Source organism: Triticum aestivum, chromosome 3B (assembly GCF_018294505.1).
Source record: "Triticum aestivum cultivar Chinese Spring chromosome 3B, IWGSC CS RefSeq v2.1, whole genome shotgun sequence".
Classification (NCBI taxonomy): Eukaryota; Viridiplantae; Streptophyta; class Magnoliopsida; order Poales; family Poaceae; genus Triticum; species Triticum aestivum.
This window is the reverse complement of record NC_057801.1, coordinates 518,338,645-518,345,189: the sequence shown is the minus strand read 5'-3', so window position 1 is coordinate 518,345,189 and position 6,545 is coordinate 518,338,645. Positions and strand designations below refer to the sequence as shown.

Below are 6,545 nucleotides of genomic sequence, written 5' to 3'. Positions count from 1 at the left end.
TCCCTTCTACCCCTCCGGCTTTGCTGCAGCCTCTTTCGCCAATTCCTGCTTCTGCCACTGCGCACTGTTTGTTTGATGAGGACAATGAATGTTGGAATGAGGAAACTATGAGAGCCTTCATCTCTGACAAGGTGGCAAATGATATCCTCCAAATCCCTATCAACTTGGAGGGAGAGCCGGACTTTGCGCGTTGGCCTTTCACAAGATTCGAAGAGTATACTGTCCGCTCAGCTTATAACATGGCCAGGTCGAGTCGCTTCTTGTCTGATCAAAGTGCAAACGACGGGGGACAATCTTCGAATTGGTCCTTGGAGAACAGATTGTGGAAGAAGTTGTGGAATGTCCAGGCTCCAAACAAGATGAAAATTGTGCTCTGGAGGCTTGCTCATGACTGTCTGCCATCGGGCGAGCAACTGTAGCGGCGTCAGGTCCCGACGAGGACGGACTGCTTCTTCTGTGGTCGCCCAGAAGTCATTGAACATGCATTTCTGTTTTGTGTTCATGCCCGAGCTATCTCGGACGAGATCAAGGTCGCTTTTGGGATCAAGTTGTGTCGCTCATCTTTCATCTCCCCGAAGTAGTGGTCGTTCAACTTGCTAGCGCGTGGCTCCGGTCGAGACATATCCATCATAACGGTCACTTTGTGGCACATTTGGGAAGCCAAGAATTCTGCCCGGAATGAGCTTGATGCTCCTCCTCCGAAACGTACAGCGGCGAGGGCGCGTGCTTACATCGAGATGATCTTTCAGCATTTGTTCAAATCTGGACCTGCAACTACTCGTGAGATATTGGCTTCTAGCTCCTGGTGGTCTCCTCCACCGCAAGGAACGTTGCTTCTGTCTTCAGATGCTGCAGTCGCTTTGGAGCGAAATGCTTCGGCGGTGGGTGTGGTGGTGCAAGACCACACCGGCCAGTGTGTGGCGGCGGCCTCAGAACCTCTACTGGGTGTCTCATCCCCGGAAATGGCTGAAGCGCTGGCTCTTCGTCGTGCGGCTTATTTGGCTCGTCAGGAGAACTACACTCATGTGATCTTCCATTCTGACTGCCTCTCGGTGGTGCAAAGGTTGTGTTCTTCGACCCGTGACCGGTCCTTGGTGGGCTCGATCATTTCTGATATCAAGACGGCTTGTGGAGCTCTGTCGTCTGTGTCTTTCAAGCATGTTCGTCGGCACCGTAATGTCTTAGCTCATGTTTTAGCTAGGTCTAGTCTGAATTCTTTGAGTCTTTGTTTTTATCACTCTGCTCCGGATTGCATCCGGGAGGGACTCTATGTAATTTGTTTGCATGATTAATAAAGGTCGACGTTCTCTCTAAAAAAACACTGAGCCGTGGCAATACCGTTGTACCCGCATACTCAAAGTAGAAGAACAGTACAGATAGTTTATACATGACGTCGAAGGTGAGAGTAAGGACCTAAAACATATCAGTGCAAGCTTGTGTGCTCGAAAGTAAACGGAAAGATTAGCGTCGTGAACTTGTCATTTTCAACGTTTCGTTACACTACGTAGTTTACGGGTACTACGTGAATCGATTGAGGTGCTACTCTTCTTTTACGGGGACAGTATTCGGCAAGCTTCCCCCATGCATATGCATTTTACAGGGACGGACGGGGCGGTTGAACTAATTTAGGTAGTTGGGATATGGTTGCATGCTCATACTGCTCTCTCTCTCTCTCTCTCTCTCTCTCTCTCTCTCTCTCTCTCTCTCTCTCTCTCTCTCTCTCTCTCTCTCTCTCTCTCTCTCTCTCTCTCTCTCTCTCTCTCTTCCCGGCTTTGAGCGTGCACGTTTGCACAACTCTCTCTCTCAGCTTCGAGTGTCTTCTCTTTCACATATTCACACGTACATGCACATCCGCCAGGCAGAGCGGTAAACCCTACACCTTTATAAATCGACGACGCACTATGTACCAAGTCTCACCCAGTCGACCTTTGAGATCACGCGTAGCTTTGAGATGGATGGTCTCCACGGAGACGACGAGGCGCACACGTTCCCTCGCGTCCCCTACTTCTCGGCGCCGTCGACACCGCCGCCACTCGCGTCACCGCTGGCCTCATCGTCGGACGGTCAGCACAGCCCGCTCGCCGCAGCGCTTCAGCAGCTGACTCCGCCGCCGTGGTCGTGTACTCCACCTGATCTGACCCTTCAGTCGGGGATGGGGGACGTGGACTGGTCGTCCCTGTTCAAGACGGGGCTGGTGGCTCCGCCGGAGCAGAAGGAGGAGGCCGTGCAGGCTGATCAGAATGGGGAGAACGACGGCGAGGCGGGTGGCAGTGGAAGTGGTAACAAGGAGAAGGCGAAGGCGAAGGGAAGCGCGGGGAGATCGGGGAAGAAGAAGGCGAGCAAGCCGCGGTTCGCAGACGAGGAGCGAGAACGATATCCTGGACGACGGCTACCGCTGGAGGAAGTACGGGCAGAAGGCCGTCAAGAACAGCTCCAACCCTAGGTACGGTTCGTCCAATTAAGTTTCTCTATATACTATTAATCCTGACAGTCATGCGCGTGTCTGCGTCTAAGTACTCATGCAGTAGATTGCATGCACCGATGCAAGGATGAATATTCATGCACCCTAGATTTGCATGCATGCATCGATCATGTGGAAGGAGGCTCTACACTACCGAACTGCTGAATCTGCCATGCATGTAAAGTTTACATGCATGCATGGATGCGCATGACGTATCCGCTGTAGGTTAGTCTCGGGTGCGCCAACAATCCCGCATTGATTGTTTGAATATGGTTGACCTGCAAAATGTTTATCGACTGGAAACCAATGCTTGCCGCAGCCGTCGCCTACCCCCCTCTCTCTCTCTCTCTCTCCATTTTCCTGAATTTTTGCAATTACAACCATGCATAGTCCTCGCCGCCCGCTAACGAATACGCCAAAAGAGCCTATAAAAAATGCAAGAAAATCCGATAAGTGGCTTCAAGTTGTTGCTACCCTCCATCATTATCTAATGCTGGTCCAGCTGATACTACATAAGAACTTTTTTTTTAAAGATCATAGCTAAGAACATAGCCTACATAGGATTAGGAACATTCTTCTTTTTTATCAAACCAACATCAGTATGGCAAAACCAAACACAAAGTGCTAACACCAATGTGAATAAGTGGTCCTAGTGCTCACGGGATCCCATCAAGCCAGCTCACAAACATACGAGCTATAGAGGTAGCGGTGATTGACCAATTAAGAGAAGCAAATGACAATCAAGAAAATGTCCTCTTGATAGATACCATACGAAAATATTAACTTCCATAGGTGTACAAAGTTTTTAAATGTGCCTACTTTGACACCTAAAGCCAAAGGTAATCAACACATTATATATCGAGCTAATTGGTGAATTTCTTAGATTTATGGAATGCTATCTAGCTAAAAGACATTTTCTTATAATTGTAAAGGGTTCAAACATATTGACACCACATTTTTTGTGAACACTTCCTTTATTTACACTTACAAAAAAAAACTAGAAATAGTTTGGTAGAGCACACAAGATCACTGGTCAACGGCGGGGTTTACTGAAGGAAGTTGCGGTACGACAAAGGAGATAAATTCCTGGCTGCCCAAGCGACCACCATGGGGACAACTAAAGGGTGATCCGCAACATGTCTGTCAAGGAATAGAAAACACCATAAAATCTTCTAAATAAACTACAAGGATATACTTGTCATCAAAATGGATAAGAAGAGATGTATTTAGAACTAAAATACGTCTAAATACATCTCTTTTTATTCATTTTGATGACAAGTATTTCCAGACGGAAGGAGTACATGTATATCACTCACCAGTGCGAGCATGAAAATCGTCATAATATATTCTAGATTCACCACATGCACCAGTGCTGGTGCCCTGTTCATCAACTTAGTCGCACCGTACGCCTTTCAGTGTCAACTTACCCTCTTCATTTTGTAGACCGGCCCAAAATAAAAGAAACGAGCACATAACGCAAACTACTTCCGAAGGAGATCTCAGCACACATTTAACAAAGATGATGTGTTCCTATCAGGAAGGGTTTTGACTGCGAGCATTATTCCTATTAGATTTCTTGTAAAGAACATTGTATCTTTGTTGTATAAGTAATGGAAAGGGGTTAGCCCGGTTGGATGTAGATACCCCGGGGATCAGTTAATGTATTCCCATGCGTTGGTTTTAACTTCTAAATGGTGCATTATATTTCCAGAGTACTCCCTCCCTTCCTAAATATTTGACATTTTGGCAGTTTAATTTGAACTACCAAAACGCTAGATATTTAGGAGCAGAGGGAGTAGATCATAAGATGTAGATATTTTTGCATGTTGAGTATTGACACACGACATCCGTTTGACATGCATTATTATTTGTGCCTGGTCCACGTTACACACGTCATCACTGTGATAAAACATCAAATTAACCCACTTACTATCATGTCACTTCCTATACTTACCTCTTCGAGTTTGTACCACTGACCGTGAAGGAGCTACTACCGGTGCACCCATCCCACATGCAACGTGAAGAAGCAGGTGCAGCGCCTGGCCAAGGACACGGCCATCGTGGTGACCACGTACGAGGGTGTGCACAACCACCCGTGCGAGAAGCTCATGGAGGCGCTCGGCCCCATCCTGAAGCAGCTCCAGTTCCTCTCCCAATTCTGATCATCACAACCACCCGTGCGAGAAGCTCATGGATTGCGCTCGGCCCCATCCTGAAGCAGCTCCAGTTCCTCTCCCAATTCTGATCATCCGCATCCGGCCGGCAAGCTTCCATAATAACCTAGTCAAGCCACAAAAATACATGTTTAATACGTATGTACCAGTTGCTGCCAACTTGTAGACTTGTAGGGGGGAGTAAAGGAGAAAAAAAAAAGTGCCTACTTCCTGAATTCAGGGCGTACTACAACTGTATCTGTATGTATGCATGATGTTTTTACCTTATCGCTCTGTCTGTTACGTTCTTCGTGATGATACATTCAAAATAAGACAACAAAATGGATATGTTTTGGCAGTATTTGTTCTGCTTTAGTTGTCCAGAATATTTTTCTCACTACTATCTAAAATTTGTTTCACTGATGAGTGACTTATCTTGTCATCGGATGTCCCCCCAACAGTACGCAATTTTGCATGGCGAGTCGCTACTGATTCACTGTCAACGTGGAGGAATAAGCACGTCCGGGGAATTGAGACAAGCGACCTATGCCCAATATGAATCTGAGGATGTTTTCATGCCCTCTGTCGCTGCACCTTTGTCACGAGTACTAATGGATACAATGGCTGGAGTTTGGACATTACCAAGTATTACTACGATGCTGAATACTGGGAGGAGTGGCTTCAGTTGGAAGAGATAATCACGATTGTTATTGATGTTGACAGAGTACATGTCATATATAGAGAGAGGAGAACGTCCGCGTGTGCCCATCCGTACTTCCGCGTACGTGGCTTGATTTGATTGGAACAAAATAAGGCCCGGGCCCACCCCATTATAATCGGAGGGGGGAGATGATTAGATTAGAAAGGAAAAAGGGAAAAAAACAACCGTAGGATGAAGTGGGAGCAAGAATGGAAACATGGGAAGGGAGCAGGCAAGTCGGATCCTCGCCGCTACAGAGGTGGCACACAGGCCGTGGGGGACGTGATCCTAATTACAAGGGACATGCACATGCACAATAACGGTACACACAGGTGAACGCATAGCCCGCAGCGCCATGCCGTAGGGAGCGAACAGCGAAGTAGCCCGTGAACGGAGAGGGTGGAGGCTGGGACGAGTGGCCGCCCGACGGTCCGCCCACATCTACGGCCACGGCCGCGGTCACCGCCGTCGCCGTTGCGGTCACCACGACCACGGGTTTGATGCTCAGGATGCGGGGCGGAGGAGCGGGCGGAGCTGTGGTCAGGTGTGCGCTCGCTGCGATCGCCATGAGAGCGCCCAGCCGAGCCAGAGGCGCTACCACCAGAGGAGTCGCTGCCAGGGAAAGCGAACGCCGAGGCGCTCTCCTCCGCAGACCACTGCGCCATGGATTCTTCGGCGAGGACGACGCGGGAGAGAATCGCGTCGAAGGGCATGTTAGGCACCTGATCCCCGAGAACAATACGAATGGTCTCAAGGTGTTTGTCGAGGTCGTGCAGAAACTGGGTGGAGAGATCCACCTCGGTGACGGCATGGTCGACGTTGGTGAGTCCATCGGTGAGGAGCTTCATGCGACGGGCATATTCGGTGACAGAGAGGTCACCCTGCTTGAGGTTGTGGTACTGTCGTTTTAGCATCATGAAGCGGGCAGCCCGATTCGCAAGGAAGAAGGACTGGATCTTGGTCCAGACATCATAGGTGGTGGTGGCACCGATGACATGGTCGATGAGAGGATCCATGAGGGTGGCGTAGATCTAGAGTGCGACGTGGGCATCCAGCTCCAGATACTGGGCCTCGGCATTGGGGGGCGGTCGGTGCTCGATGAGAAAAGTGACCCCATAGCAGATGAGAACCATGAGGAAAAAGGATTTCCACTTGTGGTAGTTGTGCTTGGCGGGATTGAGAAGGAATTTGATGTGGTTGGTGATGTGATCGTTGTAGATCGAGTTGCGAG

The 6,545-nt window shown here is 48.9% G+C and overlaps 1 pseudogene; it reads left to right on the top strand.

The window, feature by feature from the left end:
• The first annotated feature begins 1,932 nt into the window (after positions 1-1,932).
• Positions 1,933-4,833, top strand: LOC123065628 (probable WRKY transcription factor 75; annotated as a pseudogene).
• Positions 4,834-6,545: the final 1,712 nt, after the last annotated feature.